The sequence below is a fragment of the Cervus elaphus genome, chromosome 32 (assembly GCF_910594005.1).
Source record: "Cervus elaphus chromosome 32, mCerEla1.1, whole genome shotgun sequence".
Lineage (NCBI taxonomy): Eukaryota > Metazoa > Chordata > Mammalia > Artiodactyla > Cervidae > Cervus > Cervus elaphus.
In genome coordinates, this window is record NC_057846.1 from 8,130,982 (window position 1) to 8,156,866 (window position 25,885).

Consider the following 25,885-nt stretch of genomic DNA (forward strand, 5'->3'; position numbering starts at 1 on the left):
CAAGTGTGACACTAGTGTCCGCGATGCTCTGCACAGTAATTACAGCATCTAGTGGGGAAGATCTGACAAATGTAGGCTCACGGTGGGTACAAATAAACAACGACAATGTAAAAGGAAGCACAAGCTCTTCATTTAAGCCTCTCCTCCACGTTTCCTCCACCCTTCATCAGTTCAAGGTTAGTGCTCTTTCCCCTAAAGATGCTTAGTGAGCAGTGAGACAATTAAGGCCACTGTGCTTACTGGTGGGGACCATGTGTCTCTATGGGCTAATGTTGACTGTCTTCTCAGATTCTGGACTTTGGGGCCCTGCTTACTACTTTCAGCATGTTCTTGACTCTTCCTGTGAATTGATTGACTCTTGCTTGCCTGCTGTGACAGATGCTATCTGCAGGTAGTACAGGCAGGGGAGCTCCTGTCCGTGTATACTACAGCTTCCATAGGCAGAAAGACAGCTGGGGGATGCTCAGGTTGGACTAGGTCTGGATGATGACAGACTTATCAAGACCCAGGAGTGCCGGCCACTCTGGGCAGGCAGTGGTCCTTCTGTGTACGAGAGCTATTGTCTTCTGTGTCATTGTCATCACCCCTACTATTACCGTTATAAAAATGGTGATCTTAGCAACGTCACAGAACAAATATAAGCATTGTTTACATGTCGTTATTGTTGTTCAGGCGCCCAGTCGTGTCTGACTTTTTGCGACCCCATGGACTGCAGCGCGCCAGGCCTCCCCGTCCATCACCAACTCCTGGAGTTTGCCCAAGTTCATGTCAATTGCATCGGTGATGCCATCCAGCCATCTCATCCTCTGATGCCCTCTTCTCCTTATTTACATACCACACACATAATTCTTTGTATGACATCAGTTTCTTTTAATTGTCATATTTATTTTCTGCATCACAGATACAGGCAGCATTATGGAGAGGTTTTATGCCCTGGGGGAAGGACTGTGCCTCTTCCCTTCCCCTCAGAACGGGCCCCCCACACTGTGTTAACAGAGCCCTGATCCTCTGAGTCTGGACCTCCAGGCAAATCATAGGGTAACTGTATAGTGCTTTCAAAGAGGGTTTGAAAAGCCACAAGTGTGTAGTGCTTTCAAAGTGGGCTTCAAAGCACTTTCTTGAAATCAGTTTATCATTTGTTCCTCCAGACATCCCGGTGTGCTCTGTGGTGACCTAGAGGGGTGGGATGGGGGTCCCTATCTCAGACCCAGAGCCTGACTGCTTGGTGAGATTCGGGGAGGCTGAACATTGACATTATTCATCACTTATTGAGGACCAGTAATTCTCCAGACTCTGTGCTTGGTCCAGGTAGGAGCACAAACATTGTACCTGGTCCACTGGGGAACCGAGGACAAGCTAGTGATGTAAGAGGTAGAAGGGAGGCAGGCAGGAGAGCTGGAGTCCATCCCGAGAATCTGGACTGAGCCTAAGCACGATGCTCTGCAGACACAACCACTCCACACTTGGTTTGCTAAGTTTGTGCCTTTGTTGTTTTTCTTCCTATTTCCTCACCCCTTCTCCTGCAGCTGTGGGATTTGTGAGTGAAGACGAATATTTGGAAATCCAGGGCATCACCCGGGAGCAGTCGGGGGACTACGAGTGCAGTGCCTTCAACGACGTGGCGGCCCCAGTGGTGCGGAGAGTCAAGGTCACCGTGAACTGTAAGTGGTCTCAGGCGCCCCCACCCAGCACCTTCAGGAGGTGCTGCCCTCCTGGCCAAAGAGAGAGCTGGACCACACTGTCAGCCCTGACACGGGGCGGGAAATGGTGCAGCCTCGCTGGCCATTTTCTGCTTTCAAGAGCAACGATTCTAAGCTCTTAAAGAAAATAAATGGGAGCTGAAAATAATTTTATATAATCCAAAACTTGACTTAGAGTCCCTAAAAGATCATTACATCGCATCCAATGCATAATTTATACAAGCTTGTCTTTGAATCCCAATTTTTACTCATAATGTCACCAAGCTTCTCATTCTCTGGACAGTCATCTCCTTAATAGGGAGCAAAAATGAAAAGCATGTGTATGGAAGAAGTGTTATAATTTATGTTTATATATACTTATGTTATCTCATCCTCTTCTAATTATGTTGATGGACATGGTATACATTCACAATTGAATTATAAATAGATAAACATACACATATCTGATGTGAGAGGGTATATCTCATACCTGATTTTTGCTAATAGAGGTACTGAACCCCAAAAGCTGGAGGCCACTTCTCTGGACCCCTCCTCTTCCTTCACCATCCAAATTCTCTCTGACATCGATGCTGCTCAATGTCCCCGCTCCCTCATGCATTCTCTCTAGGTTCCTCATTAGGTACCCTGACTCGGGTCTCTAGGACATTCGGAAAGTTTTCCCAGATGTGCTACTTTCAGATGCTCTTAGGACAGAATAGAACCCAAGAGTTAAACCAGCAGACAAGAAGAGTTTCTCCTTCCAAACTTGGGTGGGGTTGGACATAGAGGAAGAATACCTTGGTTTGATATTTACTCCTTCACTTTAATATGTTGGTTTCTGTTACAATTTGAGCCTAATTAACACAAAGCACTTGACGAATCAAGGAAACAGGTGAAGCAATCATGCCATTTTTGTACCCTACCACAATTTCCTTTTAAAGTGACATAACCTAAAGAGTAAGGAGATGTAAGAGAAGGGGAAAACCTATGTAGAGAAATAAGAGAAATCTATTTGTAAATCAGCACATGAAGTTTATAGCCTGAGGTGGTCAGATGCGGGTCCAGGATTTGGCTTCAAAGTGCTAAACCAAAGATAGGAAACATCATTTGGTTTGAGGTTCATGTCCATAAGATAAAAGTGAATTTGTTGCTTCGGAGAAGCACTGCTTTTTTCTGGTGCTGAGACTTGAAAAATAATTTCACTTTAAGGTCCCTATAAATAGAGCACAACAAGCATCACTTGCAACGGTCATGCAATGGTTGGCTGTGGCTCTTTTTCATAATGCATTTCAGTGCAACTGTCGGCATTGACAAGGGTGGTTTGGCAGAGACTTGGAGTGAAAGCAGGCTGAATACTTAGGTAAAGTTGTTCTGGCTGGATTCAAGCGTCCAGGGTAGAACACCTCCAAGAATGACGGATCTGTATATCCCCCAGGCAATTCTCTGTGACTATTATTTCTTGCAACTGAGTTTTTGATGGGAATTGAATAGTTCAAGCTTATATACTCTGGCAAAAACCTGGTGTGCAGAAAACCTATAGGGCTAGATTAAAGGTACTGTCAAGCCATGGGGCATATGGTGGATGGGGTTGGCTATATCGTAGGAAAGTGGAAAAGTTTAAACAGGAAATAGGCCTCAATGCCTGCTCATTCCACTGGTGTCCAGAGGGAAGCAGAGACAGTGCATGCGAGCCTTTCCTTGGTGATACAGGATGGCTTCCTTCTCCAGCACTTCGTGGAGACCAGAGTTAGAGTGGGGCCTGGAAAACAGATCGAGGGAGGCATTTGAGATGCTGTTGAATGTCCTCTCTTTGTAGATCCTCCATACATTTCAGAAGCTAAGGGGACCGGCATGCCTGTGGGACAGAAGGGGACCCTGCAGTGCGAAGCCTCCGCGGTTCCCTCAGCAGAATTCCAGTGGTAAAAGGATGACAAAAGGTAAGACTCCCTCCCCCTCTCCCTCCCCCAAAAAGAAGGAAGCTCTTCCAGGTCCCTGGTTCCACACGACGCAAATGGATTCCTGCAAAGTCCTCTCTTGAATGCCTCCTGCCTGTGAAGGAGAAACAGTACCCAGACCAGTCTCTTCTTGATGTGAATGAACTTCAGCTGTGTTTGTAATGCCGCCATGCAGAACTATCACTCGCCAGTCAAGGAGCCTAAGAAAAACTATTTCTTTAGGAAAATGGACTGTCCAAGGAAAGACCACCAGGAGCCCTGGAAAGCCTGTGAATTTTTTATAGGCCTGGGAAATAATGTGTTCTGCCCGCAGCTATTTTTAACGCATTCTCAGGCTTGCATGAAGGCGTCAGGAGTGCTCCCGGTGCTGAGTTAGCTGTGGCCGAGGACTGTGGTTCCATTGCAGACACACTCAGTGGTGCAGGAACGTGTCCGTGACCCGACTTGGCCTCGCTGTGAGTAGAGCCTGTACTCTCACGGCAGGAGAAAAGACAAGGGCCTCCCCGTCCCCTCCTATTGTCGCAGCCGCCGTCCGGATGTTTGCCCTGATTCACTGAAGTTTGTCACTGCGAGGAGTTATCACATGGCGCGTTAGCAAAGGGTTCAGCAGCTCCAAAAGCCAGGCAATTACTGCCATCAAAGAGCTATTTTAAGGTGGATGATCAGCAATTGATGGGCAAGAGCTGTCCACGGTCAGAACACAACTTGGTGAGAACAGGGAGGGGGCAATGCGGAGTCCTGAGGTGTATGTGGGGTGTAGCTGGGGGAAGGAGTCGGAGAGCCTGAGAAGCTGAGGAAAAAGCAAAAAAAAAGGGCAACTTTGGGAAGGAGAGAGGGTGAGCAGCTCCAGGCCAAGACGCAGATTGAGAGCAACCCAGCTGCTGCCCACAGGAGTCAACATCCCCAGCGCCTGAAGTCCTTTACTTAAGAGGCCAGTGTTCAAGGCAATGCTTGGTGCAATAGCCAAGATGTGGAAGCAACCTGTGTGCCCACTGACAGATGAATGGATAAAGAAGATACGGTGCGTATATACAATGGAATATTACTCAGTCATAAAACAGAATGAAATAATGCCGTTTACAGCAACTTGGATGGACCTGGAGATTATCATAGTGAGTGAGGTGAAACAAAAAGACAAATACCATATACCATCACTTATATATGGAATCTAAAATATGGCAAATGAACTTATTTACAGGATAGAAACAAACTCATAGACATAGAAATCAAACGTGCTTACCACAGCGGGCAGGGAGGTAGAGAGATACATTAGGAGTTTGGGATCCACAGATACACACTACTGTTTTATATATATATATACATATATATATATATATAAGAGATAATCAACAAGGGGAGGACCTGCTGTATAATAGTACAGGGGACTATATTCAACATTTGAATAACCTATAAGGGGAGAGAATCTGCAAAAGAATATACACACACACACACACACATATATATATATGAATGTATAACTAACTCACTTTGCAGTACACTTGAAGTTAATGTGACACTGTAAATCAACTATTCTTCAATAAAATACAAAGTTAGGGATTTCCCTGGTGGTCCAGTGGTTAGGACTCTGCTTCCCTTGCAGGGCATGCAGAGTTGACCCCTAGTCTGGGAATTAAGATCCCACATGCCACACAGGGCAGCCAAGAATTTTTTAAATTAATTTTTTAAAAAAAGGCCAGTCAGCACCAAGAGCCCCTCTAGTCTCTGCATTATCCTCTGAACTTGGTTTACAACCAAATCACTTAGTCAGAGGCTCGTTATAATCCTTCCAAGTGAGAAGCACTACTTTTTTGTTCTGAAGCACCAATTCTGGCAGCAACTTGGGTGCACTGTATTCATCTAGCCCATTTTGTAGATGCGTGCACTGAGAAAGAATGAGTAAAAGCAGACTCAGAAAGAGATTAGAAGAAACAACTGGCTTTTCTCCTTTTGCCCAAGAATTCATAATCAAGCAGAAAGGAATAGTATTTTCCCAATAAATAAATGTGGGTTTCTTTCTTCAAAATCCTGCTTGCTTTCTCCATCTATTTTATCTTTTCTTTTATACTAAGAAGAAAACTGAAGCATGAAAGTCCAATATCAGAAAACATAGCAAAAAGCCAAAAATCTGTTGAGCTCCAGGGTAAATTCCTGAACTTTCAGTGGGTTAAATCTTCAAGGAAGTTAATCAGCTACATCCTGTCTTTCTAATCTTTGATGGGATGAAAAATGCAAGCTAAATGTGGAGGAAACAAAATCTTAAAAGATGTGGAGGAAAGATTAGCCCTCAGGCAGAAGTGGCCAATGGTGGGCACACAGAGGGCGAGCTCAGCTCTGCACGGCCACTGTGCCCCAGGGACGGGGCTGCGGGCTTCACCCAGGACGACAGAGCCCTACTGGCAGCATCTCCGTGGGCAGGGGGCTTTCGGAGCCCTGGGCTCAGGCGGCTCTGAGTCCTCTGAGCCCTTCTCGAGGCAGCTCCTTTTCTCTCCTTTCGTTCATTCCACTCAGTTTTTCTATTGGTTCTTCAATTATTTATCCGCCGCCCCACCCCCCCCGGCCATGTTCTCCCATTGAATGGAGGTGTCTGTCCTCTGGGCACCAGGCTCTTGAAGAGCATCTCTGCTCTGAAGTCTTGTCGCTGCCTGTCCTTCCTGGACCACTGGCAGGTCACTCCTCCAGGGAGGTCTCCCAGGGAAGATGGCCCCCACTAGGGGGAAGGCCAGCTCTAACCTAACTGACATTCCTGGGGAGATGAGTAGATTTCTGAGACCAATCAAAGGAGTCCTTGTGATGGGGACAGGCGGTTTTCTCAGAATTTAGGGTAGCAGTCTCTCTTGACTGTGTTCTAGCCACTCAGCGCCCACCACCACCATATGTGCCATGGATCTAAAGGGACAGGAAAGGGAACCCTGTCCTTAATAAGGACCACTCATCTGTAGGGACTCGAGTTGTTGAAAAGCATGAAGAAGCTGAAGCCTGGTAGTGATACTGAACTGGCCTCTGTACCCCGGCACCGAATTGAATCTCAGAGGCAGAGTTTTCGGTGAAGAAGAAGAGAATAGCTTTACTGCTTTGGCAGGAAAGGGGGACCACAGTGGGTTCATGCCCTCAAAACTTTGTGTCCCAACTTGGAGGGGATAATGGGGAGTTTTATAGTAATGGTTCAGAGAGGAGGGTGGGGTCAGCTAGTCGACATTCTTCTGATTGGCTGATGGTGAGATAATCAGGGGTCAGCGTCATTAACCTTTTGTACTTGTGGGCAGTTTATAGTTAACTTTTCCCACATGGTGGTGGTTTCAACATCTGCTATACAACTCAAAGATAATATATGTATCCCTTAAAAGGGAGAGGAGGGCATGGCAACCCACTCCAGTATTCTTGCCTGGAGAATCCCGAGGCCAGAGGAGCCTGGCAGGCTACAGTTCACAGGGTCATGGAGTTGGACACAACTGAAGCAACTTAGCACGCATTGTATCCTTTATCAGCCTCCCCCGTGGCCTTGAAGGGGAACCAAGACCCTGTCCCAAGGCTGTTCCATTGCTTCTTGGCTGCTTCTCCCCATCTTGCATGCCCTCCCTTCCCTAATTAGCAAGTGTTTGAACCCGCCCTTTGCAACTCAGGGAAGGTCTAGGAGGCTGAATGAAACCTATTTCCTACAAACTAGAAAACTGGGGATACAGAAAAGCTTTATGCACCAGAGCTCCACAGGGCCCTGCTCCGTTTCAGCACACCTGTCTCAGCACAGCTGTCTCAGTTTCAGACACCTCCATTCTCCCATTGCACGGAGGCATCTGTCCTCTGTGGCATGGGGTAGTGTGTGACCACACACAGCCTCACCCCAGAAGCTGCAAAATGCTGCCGAATACCACTGGCCGCCCTGCTCTGCTTTTAGCTAAAGACATTTCAGAGCTGTCAGCAGAGCCTGCTTTCTGGGCAAGTGTCTCTCCCCACTGCAGAGCTGAAATCTAATTCACAGCTTGGTCCCCATGTGACGACTTCCTCCCCAGCCCAGGGATGGCGTCAGAATGGCAAGAGGGATCAATAAGCTTGAGGGACTCAGAGAAGCCTCCGGCAGGTGGGCTGCAGAGCCTCCTACGGACAGCATCCCCTGCAGGACAGCAACAGAACAAGCCGGAGATAGAACAGTGGCTTCTGGCTGCACAGCCAGACACCTCATTCCTTTCGGACTGTGCTCACATTATAACCAAGTACGTGGACCCGGGCTGGTTCGCCGTCCCTCGCGTGGGAGAGAGAAAAGCCCCCACATGAACATCTACAGGATGGAAAGCAATACATGTTTCCCCAGCCCTGCTCTGACTTCCCTGGAGACAGACGCTGGGTTGCGACAGAGGCCCGAATCCTGCTCTTCTCATCACAGCGGTCACACGTCTTGGCGATGGAGAGAACCGTCCATTCGTCCTGCAGAGTGGACACTTCAGATAGTGATACAGCAGCTGATGTCGCTGCCAAAGCTGTCCTGTGGCCCAGGGACAGGAAGGAGTTTGCAGTGTCTCACTCCACAGAAATATATTATTTTGCATAACATTTTTTGGTTTACAAAGCATTTTCTCATCATTATCCTGCTGGGCTTTATTTTCTATTTCTGCCCAGAATATTGTCTTTCTCGATTGGATGACTCCAGTACCAGCCATTTGCCTCAGTTTCTGCCCTGCGAACCCATTCCAACATGTGTCCACCTTGACATATTGTCCTGTCCACATGTCCTGTTCCAGCCATACCCTACACAGGCAGCTGAGCTTTGGGGATCAATCCCTGAGATCCTCCATTTAGAAGGATGGTTGTCCCCACTGGTGGTTATCTTTCCTGTAGCATAGACAGCCTCTGGGCAAGGAAGACAAATTATTTCAGGGAAACGAACAGTTTGGCTTAAAGCCTGTTCTCCGAAATAGGATATCCCAGCGGTTTTTACAGAGAAGAGCGCTGGTCTCATGATTTCCATGCAGACATGCAGGTTCAATAGGAATTGCTCCTAACAGCCTCCAAAGGAGAATGTGGCCCCACCAACCACCGAAGCAGTTTTTCCTTTCCCTCTCTGTCTGCCCTGTAATAGTGTCCGCACTTCTAACAAGTGTACCTGGCTGTCCTCCCCACCTCTCTCCCTGGCTTTCATCAGTGGCCCCCAGCTATTGTTCTGAGCCCTTGAGACACGTTGAACTCCAAGTCTGGGTAAGACAGCCAGGGAGGTGGTCCTGGCCACCTGAGGCCACACTCTCGGGCTCCTGTAATCCCTCCCAGGATGAGATGCTCTAATCCAATGGACAGATCGCCCCTCCCAGGCCCATCAGGGTCCCCTAGTGTAAAAACAGCCCCTGATTCTTTTATCCTGATCACAACCAAGGATAAATTACTATCTGTAAAATGTCTCAAGTCCTTAAGGGACAGTTTTACTACCAGGTGCATGAAAAGCTTTGCTCTTTCAAACCCATCGGCTTTTTCTCCTGTTTGAAGACTAGGTTCTTCATTTCCATGGTTGCCATCATCATCTTCTTCAATAACATCAATTCTCCAGCACCTACTGCTCGGATCCTGTGGGGCTGAATGGCACACAGGTGGCGCATTGTATTTGTTGAAGGCACCTGCCTTCAGAGAACTTCAATAACTGCATAGAGAGATGAAGATCTGCATTGTGCCAAGCATGTCTCCAGGCACACACAGAGATAAAACAGAGAAATGTAACTACGTGCGTCATGGTGATGAACTTGTTGTGTAGTTGAGTGGAAAGAAAAGGGGGGATTATAGTGATGCCAGAAAGGGGGAAGAGGGAAGATCACTAATTCCAGAGTGTTTCTTCTTCCTTGTAAGGAAAAATACTTATAACCATCCCCTTTTTCCTCTCTTTTTGGTCTCTTGTTTGTCTCAGGCTGGTTGAAGGAAAGAAGGGGGTCAAAGTGGAAAACAGACCTTTCCTCTCAAAACTCATCTTCTTCAACGTCTCTGAACACGACTATGGGAACTGCACGTGTGTGGCCTCCAACAAGCTGGGTCACACCAATGCCAGCATCACACTGTTCGGTGAGACGGAGCCCCAAGCTAGACAGCAAGGAGCACAGTGGGGGGGGGGGGGACGGGGAGTAGGGAAAGATGGGGGGCAAGGAAGAGAGTCAGGAGTAGTTAGGCGGGGGTGGGAGAGAAGGACAGGGATGAGAAGGGAGGGGGAGAGAGCGAAACAGCACGGGTGTGAAAGTGAACACCGGGTTTCATTCTGTACTAGAAGTCCTGACACTGCAGGAAAGGGTTTGGGGGATACTGAAGTGACATTGAACTTTCCCCCGAGTATCTCCTTAACTGACTGTGGGGATGGCAATCGGATCTAGTCGTCAAGAACCCAGAGAGGAACATACACTACTTCCATACTTCTTCCCTGGATGAGTGTGAAATGTTACCATTTCTGAAATGTTTTCTGAACCTCAGGATATAAGAGAAACTTCATTGTATTAATAAAAGTAGACTCATGGGCCTTGGGATCCTGAGTAATGTTGGTGTCAGATGGAGAATTAACATAGCCAATGGGTGTGTCCCTGGTTCTCCATCTGTGTCCCAGGGCGTTGGGCTGCATTGAGATATTATCTGTCCAACTGAGCCACCATCTCGACAGAAGTCGCATAGTCATTCATGCATTAATTCATCCAGTCACTATTCATTGAAGGACTAATGTGGGCAAGGCAAGATGTGGTGCCTTCATGGCACCCCCGGCAACTGGAAGGGTGCCAGAATCAAGGGAAGGAGGCAAGGAAACAAACTTAGATCCCCGGGTCTCATGCTTCTGTGGGGAGAACAGTCACACAGACCTGAGCCTGGATGCCCGAGAGCCATTCTGCGTCTCTGACGGGCTCCCTCCCCAGGAAGAAGCAGACTGTCCACACAGCCCATGGGGCTCATTTCTGGTTGCTTTGTGGGGCGTTGGGGGTGGGGGGAGGCACATCCCTCCAGGCCCCAGCAAGGACCTTAGCTTGGAATCCTTCGATTTGTTCCCCCATCTCCCATGTTAACAAGCACTCTCGAGTGTCCTGGGGAGGGAAAGGTAAGGAAGCTAGCAGATCATTGGCAGAAGCCTAAACCCCTTTATTCTGAGAATTCCCAGATAATCTCAGAGCTCCATAAAGCACCCCTCATCCCCTGCCCACCCTGCCACATCTCCTCCATGGCACCACCGACCCCGATCAGATCCAGACAGCCCACCTGTGCTCTTCCCCTGTTCCATTCAGATTTCCAGATTGCATTCCATCCCCCCTTTTACCCAACACATAAAATAAACCCCAGCTTTATCCTCCAGGGCTGGGAGGGGGTAGGCTGCCCTTGATCCCAGGACTGGCAGACCGGAATGGGCAGAGCTGTGATTAGACTGATGGATGTGTCTGACGCCTCCCACCCAGGGACAGTCATCAGGGCCGCTCACGTTTGTCAGCCTTTTGGCTTTTTGGCAGGTGTCTGTCTGCATGAACAGAAGGACCATGATTAGGAAGGGGCAGCCCCACCTCCCCTTGCCTCCCAGATCCAAGGCTCTCCCCGCCCTCCTCCCACAGCCTTCCTCTTCCCTGTAAACAGTCTCCCTCCTCCTTTGACCCCTTTGCTCCTTTGAATCAGATGCATGAAATGGTTTTGCAACTGACTTTATCACTGCTGTCTAATTCCCTGGCCTCGTCCCCTGAAGCCATCTCAGATGAGAAGAGAGAGAAAAAGCAAACTTTAAGAGTGAAATACCGGCATTTGTGACAAGCAATGCAGTGAAGCATGCGCCATAAATCTGCTCCTTTCCACAGACCCGTGTTTGGCAATTAAGACCTCTGCCCGCATCCCCGGCAGTCTGTCAACATCCCCTGCACCCCGTGTGTCATGTGGGACGGCCCTACAGTTGCCAGCTTTCTGGAGTCCAGGGGACTCTCTAAAAGCATGTATGGAAAAGTGATAGTATGGACTCAAGTAAGTTTAGAAAGACTCAGATCAAACAAAGATGAACTGGGTCCATGTGGGGATGTTCTTTAACACAGGAAGGCTCAGAGCCCTTGCATGCTAAATCTCTAAGAGGGAGAAACAGTTTGGAACATTTCCAAATTTAATCAATGAGCAACCAGGTTTTTAGCCTCATTTAAGAGAGCGTTTCTGAGAAGCCCGTCACAGCATCACCACCTGGATGATGCCTAGATCCATGGGGCTACGGAATCCCATTAACGTGCCACGCCTGCATTTCCACCCCCTTGGCTCACACTGCAGCTGGTCCACACAGCCCAGCCCCTCAACTCTTTATCAACACCCACTATCAATAAGGCCTCTTGACAAATATAAACATGTTAGCGAGTTTTCTATGCCCTTTCCTGTGATCAGACCCATCAAGCCGACTTGCGCAAGTTAGAAAGCAGCCTTTGCTTTATGCAAATACACAACCTTTGTGATGAAACTCCTTCTCCTGTAGCATGCGAGAGCTAGCTAAATTAGCATCATTTTGCCACCAACCTGCTCGGAAGCTGCACGCATGACCTGACATTGAAAAGTGAGGGATGCTGGTGCTGGTTAGATTCCTTCAGGGTCAATACCTTTGAGGTACTACAGCCAAATGGGGTAGGGGTGGTCCTTCCTAGCAGGAACCCTACCAGTAGGATTCTGAGAACCTGGTCCCTGAGGCTCCAGAGGCGTCAGGGGACCAGGAGAATTCAGCCCCTGGGATCCTGAATCACAGAGATTCCTGGGGGGGGGGGGGGGGGGGGGCCTAGCTCCTGCCGTGGTGCTGGGAGGCCAGAAATCTCTGCACTTGGTCTCCCCAAGTGAACCAGTGGAGCTGTGGATGAGACAGAGACCTCATCTGGAAAGAGGCTTTGGTCCTCTGCTACTAAGTCAGCACCCCAGCTCAGCACACGCCCAGAGTCCGTGCTCCTGCGGGGGCTGAGAACGCATGGCCAGCCCCTCGCCTTTCAACCTCAGCATCCTGTGTGCACGCACCCAGCCCTTCACCGTTCCTCATCTGCATCTTGCCCCACCACCTCTGGTTTTTTTGTGTTCCTTTATTTCTCCATCCCTCCAGAAATGTTTGTGAAAAGCAGTATACAAACTATATATGATGGATATATAGCTACTGTATATATAATATGTGTGTTTGTTTTCATTTTTCTCTCCTGTGTGTCCCTCACCCGATATAGAGCTAAGTGAGCCTACAAGCTCATCTTTGTTGCAAGGTCAGTATCCCCCCGTCCCCCTGCTTTATGGGTTCTCCCCTCCCCGCTTTCTCCCAGAGCCCCTCCCCCTGCCCTCCTGTGTGTTCCCCGAGGCTCCTGTCTGTCCAGCAGCTAGTGGATGGCGGCAGGCGCGAAGTGGGTTACTGGGAGCCGATGAAACTCCAAGGACCCCCTTACTCTCTGCTCACATTGCCCACCTCCCCTGAAGGGCTGGGAAGGGAGAGGAAAAGAAATAACCCTATCCTCTCAAAGCCTGGGGGTCTGCATGGAGACAAAAGGCTCAGAGAGCGAGCAACAGGCAGAGAAGTCCACCCACTGAATTCTTCTCATAGGAGCCTCAGTGACAGCCACCCCCCCCCACCAGCCACAGAAGCAAACCCCCAGGGCACGGAGTTTTAGAGGGTCCCTAAGCTGTCACAGAGCATTCATGGGGAGTGTCTTCCGGGAGGAAGGTGGGCAGGTGCCCCTGCAAGGTCCTTGGAGTGGACGCCGCTGAGCTCCTGTCCAGAACCCGACTTCCACGGGTGCTGTGCTCTTGGGCAGGTCAGGAAGTATCATTCAGACTCAACTTCCTCTTCTGGACCATAGAATTGACCACCCGCCTTACAATCTGAGAGTTGTTCTAGCCTTCACCTGAGAACACATAGTAAAAAGGCTTTGAAAACCACCAGGTGCGTCTTGAACCATTGGAGCCCAGTCTCTGGTTACAGGGACCCCCTCTCCCCATATGACGATCCAGGGGTTCATGAACTCATTTCTCAAGCCCTCTCCCTAACTTCTTCCCACCTCTTCCATGCCAGCCCTCCTCAGCCTGTGATACCTGCATCTCTCGCCTCTTTTTACTCAGCCCCTCAAATTGTCTCAAGGTCCCTAGCCTAGTTAAAGTGATTCATTTAGGCCATGACTAAATGCTCAGAAGTGGGCCCAGGCTGAGTGGTGGAATTGGACGAATTCCGTGTGTGCTAACTTTTCCTGCGGAGGACAGTGCCGACCCTCAGAGAGCCCCGCAGGAAAGCGGCTGTGACCACAGTCAAGAGAGTGTCTTTCCCCACTTCCCGCCATCCTTCTCATCCCACCTAGCACCCCCCTCATCTTGTTCATCCATTCACATCTGGCCATGCAAGCAATCATCAGAGGATGGCATTAGACTTGGGGAGGGGGAGATGGAAGAAATGAATTATATGGGAAATTATTTGACAGAAGAGGAGAAAGCTTTTATGGTGAGAAGATTCAGGGATGCAGTATTCACCTTAGTGATATAGAGTGCCATGGTGATGAACCACAAACAGGAAAATGAAACAGAAATAGAAAGAAAGGGAAGTCAATGGAAGGCTCCAGGTTCAATTAGTAATTCAACGTATGCTTATTGAACCCCTGGCCAAGGCATATGCACAGATCTCGAAGAACATTGGAAAAGTAGCAAAGGACATATGGTGAAAAGGACGTGTGAGAGGCTGGAGGTAGGGCAGAGGATAACTTGCAAGGGACTTTGAGTGACTTAGAGTGACTCAGCTCATTGTGATCACTGATATCTGTATTCTCAGCTGGAAAGGGAGCTTTTAAAACAGGGATTGGTTGTCAAGGAGTTAGAACTCCACTACAGGTGCATCCCAGGGATGGAGGGAGCATGTCCCACACTGAAGCCAACAGTAACAAAACTGACCAGAAGCAAACAAATCCCTGCCTAGTTCTGAGCAGGGGTCTAGGAGCAGAGGCTCCACCTGCTGACTCAGAGCTGAGCATCCTCACCCCCGCTTTGTGCTCTGTGATCCGCTGTGAATGTGGGGCAGGGTCTCCATGTCAGCTCTCTTCTCTACGTTGCTCCCACCCCATCACCCTTCTCTTTGGGTGCAGGGCAATGGGTCAAGGCCAGTGTTGTAGATGGTAGAATCCTGGAACATTCCAAGACTTGGATTAGTGTGGTCTTCAGGGTGGCTGTCAGACTCTTGTACACTAAGGGCTGTATTAGAGAAAACAGACCATGCTCTTGGGGCCTTTATCTTATGCACTGCTCTCTGTGTGTGTATGTGTTGCTTTTTCCTCCTCCATGGCTAGCCTACCCAGGAACAGAGCGCTACCTCATTCCTCTGGAATACACCCAGGTTATGCTCCTCTCATTTAGAAGGATTTCCACCCATGAGGAACACTTAGCTTTAAAAGACATTCCAAGCTATTTTGTTACTCAGTTTCCAAATGGTGCAGAAGGATCCAAAAAAGAGAATTTTGTTCCTTCTCAGCATTTTCTGCCACCATGACGTATTTCTCTGCTCCCCCTCTCGCAAACACAATGGCCTGCATGTCCCCCTCTTGTATTAATATGTAGTGCTGCAGGACTCCCGCAGGACTCCCACCAGTCCTTAGACTGGTGGATCCACCACCGTCCCTCATGCCCTCCCTCATGAGGCAAGTGTGCCGGGGACGCACTCAGCGGCTCGGTGGCTGTTCATTTCCCATCCCTGGTCTGTTGTCTTTTATCTCCTGGGCGAGGAGTCAGATTTGATGGTATCAGTGGTCTGGGGAAGGTCGGCTGATTCATGCCGGCCAAACCTCGCAGTGACCCTCAAATCATCTTAATAGAGAATGGGGGAGCAAGTCAACTCTGTGCTTCAGGAGAAACAGTTGCAGTGGGAGAGAGGATCTATTCTTCCCTGCTGAGGATGAGAGAGAGCTCGTTAAACCCAGTCTCCCAGCAGTTAGCATTTCTATGGCACATGTGTGTAAATGCAGAAGGTACCAAACTAAAATCCCCTCGCCCTATTTCTGGAGTGTTTGTGTATCCTGTGTATCCATTCTGGCATGAATCCAGCCCTCTTCTGCTCACTAGTAAAGACAACAGCCCTGTGGTCACCTAAGAACTTGGATTCAGCTGGGTTTGGTGGCAGAAAGATAGTGTTATGGATTGACCCTTGACTTCTCTGAGTCACCACTTTGATCTTTGATTATTGATCTGCCCACAGCCTTTTCTGGAGTAGATTCTTGGGGCAGCTAATGTCCAGTTGGATCAAGAGTTGTATCATGTCTCAGGTGCCTTTAAAGAGCAGACTGAGAGTTTGAATACATGGGGACGCACTCAGGTGATTTTGGTCAAATGTTCTGGTTGAGTCTAGATGGAGTCATCTCTAGGTTATTCTTCGTTCTATATGCAAGGATCTTTGCACGGAGAATCCTATCACTTTGATGCAGACGGCTTTAATGTCATTTTCTTTTTCTCAGTTTTATTTTCCCTTATTTCAAGTATGATGGATGACTAAAATTGTAAGATATTTATTTATTTATTTTTCATTTATTTTTATTAGTTGGAGGCTAATTACTTTACAATATTGTACTGGTTTCTGTGCATCATGGTGATTAGATACCTATACACACTGTGGAGGCCTTCCCGGGCGATGCTAGCAGTAAAGAACCCGCCTGCCAATACAAGAGACATAAGAGATGAAGGTTCAACCCCTGGGTTGGGAAGATCCCCTGGAGAAGAAAATGGCACCCTACTCCAGTATTCTTGCCTGGGAAATCCCACGGACCGAGGAGCCTGGTGGGATACAGTCTATGGTGTCACAAAGAGTCGGACACGACTGGAGTGACTTAGCACGCACACATACACGTACCCTGTGGAAGGATTTCCCATCCTCTGTATCCAGGGTGAACACATGCAGAGGCCCCCAGCTAACGAGGAAAGATGAGAGATCAGCCTGCTTCTGGCCAGTCAGCAAGATAGGCTCTATGCATTGTCCCAAGAACCTGGACTGGTGAATGGAGGTCTTTCCTGGTCCAGCCAGCAGAGGGGAGCTGATGCCCAGCATTTCCCCAGGCAGGCCCCAGCAGCAGGGATGCAGGTCTTACTGCCTTAGATCACCCCAGAGAGAGGAAGCCCTCGGGGCCAGCTGGTTACAGTCTGACTCATCAAGAGAGGTCAGATATCAAAGGTCTGCCCTCCTCCAGTACACAGAACCTCGCTCACTAATATCTCAAAGATGCATAGATGAATGCCGGTTAACTTTACAGATCAAACAGAACATGGGCACCTGCATTCATATTACTGCAGGAGGGCCTAGGCTTTAGTTTTATAATAAAGCCTGCAGACTTCAGGGCTTCCCTGGTGACTCAGAGGATAAAGAATCCACCTGCAATGCAGGAGACCCAGGTTCAACCCCTGGGTTGGGAAGATCCTGGAGGAGGGCACAGCAACCCACTCCAGTATTCTTGCTTGGAAAATCCCATGGACAGAGGAGCCTGGCAGGCTGTAGTCCATGGGATCACAGAGAGTCAAACACAGCAGAGTGATTAACACTTCCACCTCTACTTCTGCGGACTTCAGCTAATTAGAGGATAGTCTGGTGGCTAAAGAAAAAAGGTTGTTCTACGGAGAAATGTTTATTGGCTTGGGGGCTCAGGCTCCAGGGTACCAGCTTCCCCAGCCAAGACATGGCGGGGATGTTGGATCTCTGAGTCAGAGATCCAATGTGAACATCCTGCCCCAAGCCCCATGCAACCTATGCCAACTGACTTCCCAGCATAGAGGAGGGGCACGTGTCCAAGGGCTGGGCTGTGGCCAGGACAGTATGGGGTCTGGGCTGGTTCAGCCTCCTTCCCCCAAACCATCGGAGGGTAAATTAAATGTCTCTGGCTGCTTTCTGCCTTAACAGTGGCTTGTTTTTCATTTCTTTTAGAACTGAAAACCACAACTCTGCCCCCTGGGAAAGGTTGGTATGTTTACTTTCCAGGCAGCTACTGCCTTGGGCTGGGGGGCGCAAGACTTATCGCCTTCTTGCAAGATGCATTCTCTTCTGCGCTAACCCCAGGAGGCAGCCCGGTGGGGACCGCCTGACCTCAGGCCGGCCCTGTGTCAATTCAGATTAACTATCCCCAAGGACATCGATTCTCCCCGGGTGCCTCCCCTGCAAAGTCTAACTTGTCTTTGCTGGCAGCACTAATGGGGACCTGTCAGTGCCCAGAATAGCTCCACGTCTGGGCCCTTCTGTAGCAGGCCCGCCTCTTTCTTTGCACACGATGCTCTAATGCGATGATCTTCTTGGACCTTGGCCTTGCATGCTGGCCTCTGCTTACCTCATTCTCTCTTTTTCTAACTTGGAGCTGGAAGGGAAGTGGCAGGAGGAAGGGGTCAGGGGAAGGAAGGGGGCGGTTCTTGGGTGAGTCACTTGGCTACGAATAAAAATTCATCCTATTTGGGGGCTTTCATTCTGTCCAGATGTTTCCGATGGATAATTGACACTCGTCACAGCTCTCCGGGACCCTGACGGTCCTGGTAATTAGTCTCTTCAGGCCTCCAGAGTTCACTAATGAGACTGAGGCAATAAGGCCTTCCAGGCTGAGTGGAGGTGCTGCTGGATGGAGCACACAGACCTCCTGTGTGGCCGCATCGCCGAGCAGATGGGCTGAGCTGTTACTCTGGCCAGCTTGGGTTCTGAGAGGGCCTCGCGGCCGGAGCCTGAGATCCACACCTGCCTGGACAGCAGGTCCTCCTCTCGTGGGCATCCTCCTGTGCCAATCAGTGTGGGCGGGTCTGGGGTCGCCAGCTTGACCGGTACCCGGGCCAGGCAGGCCCTGCAGCCCCACTCTCTGCTCTCTTCCTCTCTGGAGATGTGAGCGGCCGGCAAAGCCACAGCTCTGAGTCCATGAAAAGAAAACTGTATTTGGAGACAGAAAGCAAGGGACCCTGGGGACATCACTTAAGGTCTCCAAGAGTGAGTTTCCACACATTAGAGCAGGAGGTAACAGCCTTCATCTCCTACATGAGGGACTTCAAGGGGCCAGAACCCATTTCCAGGTGCAAACACTCCACCTGGAATCCTAACCAATATGGCCTTACCTCTGGGTATATCTTCCCTCAACCGCGTGAATTTTCAGTGACTTGTATTGGGAGTTGTTAGAAAAGTGGGGGAAGGGTGTTTGAAAGACAGCAAAGTAGGAGAAGAATGTTTTGCTTTGTTTTCAGTTTGGTTTGTACTTTTCTTTTTCAAGTAGAACCTTAAGAAAAAGAAAAATACAGACACAAAGTAGGTATAGACACGTCAGCATGGATCACTGTTCTGGCCCCTTCCTTCCTTCAACTAATGTTTGTTAAGTACCTGCCAAGGGCCCAGCTGGGCACAGATCCTGCCTTTATGGAACTCAGAGCATGGAGGAGGAGACATGTGAGACACATGAAGGGAACTGTAGAATGGGTGTGTATTTTAATAGTGGGATGTGTATGGTGTGGTAGAAGGAAACAGAGCAAGTCAAAGAAGGCTGCCTGGAAGAGGTGACTGAGGCCAGAACAGAACCTGGAACAAGAAGTAGGAGTGAGTCTAGTGAAGAGCATTTCAGGCAGAAGATGTGATATTGGGAAGAAAAGAGAACAGGCTGGAAGGTGCACACGTATGTGTGTTGCTGGTATTGTGTGGAGTAGGAGCAGGGAGGGCCCGAGGCACACGTGTCCCAAGAGTGAGGCTAAGGATTCAGAGGGCAAGCCTCTGAGTGTCCTACGGAGCAGCTGAGAGGTTTCCCAAAGGCCAAAGGTATCTAATCCACTAGTGGTCTGGTCAGCTTAGAGTCACAGAAACATCGGCCTGGGGTTGGCATAAGGAGTCAACCCAGAAAGTCCAGGGTGGGTAGTGGACAGCTGGTGCTTGGACCCTGGGAGGATGTGAGGAGACCCCCGTCTCAGGTTTCTGCAGGAACCGCCGCTGTTTCCTTCTCCAGGGCAGCTGTGTCCAGAGAGATGCTGGGTGGGGAGCAGGAAGGGGTGGGGAGGCGAGGTCCTGCTGGACGAGGTGGTGTCCAGGGGAGCGCCAGCCCCACGGACACGCCTGGGAGAGGAGGGCAGCTACGGAACTTCATACTCCGAGTGCCCTCCCCGCTGCTTCACACCCAGCCGGCATTTCCTCTCCTCTCTGGAAGGCGTTCTCTGATTCGGGGGATCAGGGCCCTCCCCACAGGCTTCCTGAGTGCATCCCCGAGGCAGCAGAGCACCCAGGAGCCCCAGGGGGGCAGGAAGAGTCAGAACACAACACGCACCCCAGATACCTGCCACACCGCGGCCGTTGCCAGGTGCCCGGCGTGTTTGCCAGCTCCCAGCTGCCTCCCGCGGGGAGCTGCAGACTCCCTGGCCAGCAAAGGCTTCTGACTTTTCTTGCCTGGCCAGGTCCCTGCTGGGCTGTCTGCCTGGTGTGCGCATCCTCCATCCACCTCCCTGGAGATGTGTGGTCCCTGTAGCCCAGAGGAGTGGAGGGCGGCAGGGACAGAGAGCGTCTCCATGCAGGAAGGGGCATCATCCCCTTTCTCCTACCAGGCACTGGAACAGGAGGGCCACGCTGGGGTGAGTGGGAAGTGAGTTTCAAGGCTATGTGAGCCAGTGTTCAGGAGAGAAAGGAGGTGAGAGAGGAAGGGAGCCCTGTGTGAATAGATACCTGTGTGTCCGGATGCGTGAGCAAAGTGAGCAGAGCACACTTGGAATCACAGGCAGCGTGCCAGGGGGAGGGGCGTGCAGCCACCAACTCTCCCATCACACCTGGAACCTGGCTCCCAGGGACCCAGAACAAACTCCCCATCTCAGAGCTGGCCTCGGGCAAAGATAGGTCTCCCCTGCCAAGAATCTTGGGGTGTCCCAGAGTGGAAGAGCATCCCCTCTGGGAGCGGCTTCTCTCCTGAGATTCCAAGGACTGCTGTATAGAGTCAGCAGTGATTGAACATAAGAGCTGGGGTTTCTGGTGATGATTTGCATAGAAACAGGAGTTAGATTTTAGAAGATGCAACCAACTTGTGATCAATGGTCAAGGAAAAGCAAATCTGAAATTGAATTACAAGTCATCCAGAGCTTTGGAGGTTCACAGGGGTGCCCCTTTGTCATGGGTATGCTGTGGACTGGGAGAGGGAGGATGATAAGCTTTGTGTCACCAGACATTCACCTCCCTGTGAATGTCATCTCTTGTCCTTCTCCTCAGGAGAACTTGCACTGCCAAGAAGTTCTGGCCTCAAGAGCACTGCGGTTGGGGAGGAAGAAAATTTCCTATATCCTTCTGGGTACTTCTGGATGGCTTAGGAATTAAATTGACATGGAATAGAGTAACAGGGGACAATAAAATACAAATTTAATAATTATATATATACGTGAACGGAGAAGGAAATGGCAACCCACTCCAGTTTTCTTGCCTGGAGAGTCCCAAGGACAGAGGAGCCTGTTAGGCTGCAGTCCATGGGGTCACGAAGAGTTGGACACAACTGAGCGACTTCACTTTTACTTTTCACTTTCACGCATTGGAGAAGGAAATGGCAACCCACTCCAGTGTTCTTGCCTGGAGAATCCCAGGGATGGCGGAGCCTGGTGGGCTACCATCTATGAGGTTGCAGAGAGTCGGACACGACTGAAGCGACTTAGCAACAGCAGCAGCAGCATATACATGAAAGGGGTTTCCCTGGTGGCTCAGTGGTAAAGAATCCGCCTGCAATGCAGGAGACACAGGAGATTCAGGTGTGATCCCTGGATCAAGAAGATCCCCTGGAGGAGGACATGGAAACACACTCCAGTATTCATGCCTGGAGAATCCCTGTGGACCGAGGAGCCTGGTGGGCTACTGTCTATGGGGTTGCAAAGAGGCAGACACGACTGAGGGACTGAGCTCACACATACATGGAAGAGACAAGGAAAACTGATGCACTCACCAAAATGTCCCAAACCTTCATCTTAAATGCCGTCTTCAGCTAGAGACAGAAGAGGATGCTGGGGAGAGGGGGTTAGGACTTCAAACAGAGAGGAGGCATTTCACATGGAGATGGAAATGTTGCTGTGTGGTGGCAGTTATTGGTGGGCAGGCAGAGATGGACACAGAGGGAAGTATAACAGACAGATTCTGCAGGCTACTTCCTGTCGCCACAGCCAGTTCACACCGTGTCACCTGTGGTGACAGCTCCCTTCCTGGGACAGGTCCTCCTTCTACATTCTTTACCCAGTCAGATGTTGTTTTTGTTCAGTCGCTCAGTCTTGTCTGACTTTTTGTGACGCCATGGACTGCAGCACACCAGGCTTCTCTGTCCTTCACCACCTCCCAGAGTTTGCTCAAACTCACGTCCGTTGAGTCAATGATGCCATCCGACCGTCTCATCCTCTGTCGTCCCCTTCTCCTCCTGCCTTCAGTCTTTCCTACCATCAGGGTCTTTTCCAATGAGTCGGCTCTTCACATGAGGTGGCCAAAGTATTGGAGCTTCAGCTTTAGCCTCAGTCTTTCCAATGAATATTCAGGGTTGATTTCATTTAGGATAGACTGGTTTCATCTCCTTGCAGTCCAAGGGACTCTCAAGAGTCTTCTCCAATACCACAGTTCAAAAGCATCAATTCTTTGACGCTCAGTCTTCTTTATGGTCTAACTCTCTCATCTGTATCAGTTCAGATCAGTTCAGTCGCTCAGCCATGTCTGACTGTTTGTGACCTCGTGAACTGCAGCACACCAGGCCTCCCTGTCCATTACCAACTCCCGGAGTCCACCCAAACCCATGTCTATTGAGTCGGTGATTCCATCCAACCATCTCATCCTCTGTCGTCCCCTTCTCCTCCTGCCCTCAGTCTTTCCCAGCATCAGGGTCTTTTCCAATGAGTCAGCTCTCCGCATCAGGTGGCCAAAGTATTGGAGTTTAAGCTTCAACATCAGTCCTTCCAGTGAACACCCAGGACTGATCTCCTTTAGGATGGACTGGTTGGATCTCCTTGCAGTCCAATGGACTCTCAAGAGTCTTCTCCAACACCACAGTTCAGTTCAAAAGCCATCAATTCTTTGGTGCTCAGCTTTCTTTATAGTCCAACTCTCACATCCATACATGACCACTGGAAAAACCATAGCTTGACTAGATGGATCTTTGTTGGCAAAGTAATGTCTCTGCTTTTTAAGATGCTGTCTAGGTTGGTCATAACTTTCCTTCCAAGGAGTAAGCATGTTTTAATTTCATGGCTGCAGTCACCATCTGCAGTGATTTTGGAGCCCAGAAAAATAAAGTCAACCACTGTTTCCACTGTTTCCCCATCTATCTGCCATGAAGTGATGGGACCAGATGCCATGATCTTAATTTTCTGAATGTTGAGCTTTAAGCCAACTTTTTCACTCTCCTCTTTCACTTTCATTAAGAGGCTCTTTAGTTCTTCTTCACTTTCTGCCCTAAGGGTGGTGTTATCTGCATATCTGAGGTTATTCATATTTCTCCTGGCAATCTTGATTCCAGCTTGTGCTTCTTCCAGCCCAGCATTTCTCATGATGTACTCTGCGTTTAAGTTAAATAAGCAGGGTGACATTATACAGCCTTGACGTACTCCTTTTCCTATTTGGAACCAGTCTGTGTTCCACATCCGTATATGACTAATAGAAAAACCATAGCTTACACCATGCAGACCTTTGTCGGCAAAATAATGTCTCTGCTTTCTAATATGCTGTCTAGGTTTGTCATAGCTTTTCTTCCAAGGAAGATCAAAGCTTCTTCCTCAGTCTTGAGCTTTGACCATTCTCAACTCAAAATAATCTGTGTGCCAAAGAGACACTTTGGGGTGGCGACTCACCACCCTTCATTGAGAAGCAGCACCAGAGACCCGGAGGCTGGATGACCTGGTGCATTTCAGACTCATAACTGTTCAGGGGTAGGCTTAGATTAGAACAAGAGCTTTGTTCCAAAGGTCTAAGAAAGAAATCACATGGGCATTGCTTCCAGGCTAGGAGTTCTAAGACTTGAGAACATAATTCCATATGGCATTAGGGAGCCTGGCTTGATGGTAAACTGTAGTAGCCAGAATTGTCTCTGTGTCCAGCGTCCGAGTCAGGCAAGCAGGTCTGGCTTTGTCCCTTCAACCTGGTGAGGATGTGGACTTAGCGAGGGCACAAGCTTCAAGTGCCTCTGCTAAGTCCAGTGATAGCATCACCGACTCAATGGACACGAATTTGAGCAAACTCCAGGGAGACAGTGAAGGACAGAGGACACTGATGTGCTGCAGCCCATGGGGTGGCCAAGAGTTGGACACCACTGAGCAACTGAACAGCAACAACACAGTCCCGTGCGACAGAGGCTGCCGGAGCAAGTGCGGTCTGAGAAGATGCCTTGCTTCATTAGGCGCCTAATTCATCCAGGCATCCAAACGTGTATACTGTTCATGAATCTTAACTGCATTTGTCATCGGCATGGCCATGGGTCTCAGGGAGCTGGAAAGCTTAAATGATAGGGAAGCTGCTGGGGAATGTTATGACCTCATAGTTACCTTGCCTCCCGAATTTGGCTGCATCTCCAAGAGTATCTGTGTGCAGGCCAGGCCTCTGTGTGGCTCTTAGAGAAAGGCGCCATCCATCTCCCCTCGACAGACACATGCCATGGCACGCTCTGCATCCCACTGTCCCTGTAAATCCTCCCATGTGCGCGGCCAGAAGCCATCTGTCTCTTGACTTGATCCCACCTCATGGCAGCTGGGTTTGACCTTCTGAGCCTGTGGAACTTGAAGGAGGTCTGCTCTTAGCTGGTCCAGATTGGGGAGAGGCCAAGAGCACTGCCCTGAAATAGAGTGACTGACAGAAGGAACGCCAAGGCTGCTGAAGCATCTACAGGGGGATGGTCAATGTGTCCACCAAGTCCTTTCCTGTAGGACAGTTGGAGCGGCTGAAGGGCCACGTGGATGTTTGAGGCGGGCAGTGCTCAGAGGGGTTGGACGATGATGCAGGCGATAGAGGGATCTCACTTTACCAATGCTCTGGGTAGGGTGTTCATTACTCCACCACCTTCTTCTTGAGCCTGCCCCCTGAGTCAGGGCCTCCACGTGTTCTGATGGCAGGGGAGTAGCGGCCACCTGCACACCAAAACCCACACCTCTCAGCCCCTCTCTGCGCAGGTGGACTCCCCACCACCTAACCGTGTCCTCGGGATCAGGCTGCGGAAGGTTCATTCCCCATGCAGTCCCAGTGTGTGGACCAGGGGCGCTGGAGGCTCCCAGCCAGAGAGGCACCTCTGCGAAGCAGGGGGCCAGGCTCATGGCAGGTGTGTTCTCTCCGCAGGCCCGGGCGCCGTCAGCGAAGTGAGCAACGGGACGTCGTCGAGGAGGGCGGGCTGCCTCTGGCTGCTGCCTCTCCTGGTCTTGCACCTGCTCCTCAAGTTTTGATGTGAGAGCCGCATCCCCGACGGGGAGGAGCCGCCGCACCGTCAGCACGTCAGCGATGGCGACCGGCAGCATCAAGGCGAGCACCCCTGTTCTAAAGCAGACACGATCCCACCAAATTCAGACAACAGAGCCGAAGGGGACACAGATTTGAGGGAGGGGAACCAAGAATGCTCTGGGAAAACGAATTGAATGAGGACGCTGGAAATCACCGTGCAGATACCTAGGTACAGCCGAGTTTTCTTTCTTTTTCCAAATGGGAAGAACACCCGTGGCTCTGGACCCACCTGTAAACTGCATGGCGTGACCTCTGTTACCAGGCAGGCAGGGGCTCAGCCGCTCTGCCCACCACAGTGCCCCCCACCAAGGAAAATTCTGGAGTTCAGCCACCCCAAATTCAATCATTCCATAGAGAAGAACTCAGAGGGAGGCGAGCGGGCCCATTCCTGGAATGTGTCCCTATTTTGTGTGTGTGATGAAATGCAGCATCAAAAAGATAAATAAAAAGGAAAAAACAAGACAGCCTGACAGCTACAACAATCCCACAATCAACAGTCACAAAAGATATTCTTAAACGTTCTTTTTGTTTGTTTGTTTTTCATTGTATTACAAGGACATCATGGATAATAAGGGATTCTGATTCATTATTAATTTTATTAATTATATTTTCTGATATGAGTCTAAAACTTAGTGCAAAAACAAGACAAAACAAAACAACAACAACAACAAAAAGTACAGAGAGGAAAGGGGTGAAGGGAAGTGTGTTTGTTAAAGGTTAGACGTGAATAGTGTACTTCTTACCTAGGTTTACAACTGGTGGACCACACACCAGGCTAATCACCTGGTGAGGATTTGGCAAATCCACCAAAAAAAAAAAAAAAGAAAGAAAAACCACATACAATTTAACCAACATCTCCACCAGCGCTACAGATTTCTTATTCTGTGCATTTA

General features: G+C 49.6%; 1 pseudogene; it reads left to right on the forward strand.

Moving 5' to 3' along the window:
- The first annotated feature begins 1,435 nt into the window (after positions 1-1,435).
- Positions 1,436-25,644, forward strand: LOC122687729 (annotated as a pseudogene).
- The last annotated feature ends 241 nt before the right edge of the window (positions 25,645-25,885 follow it).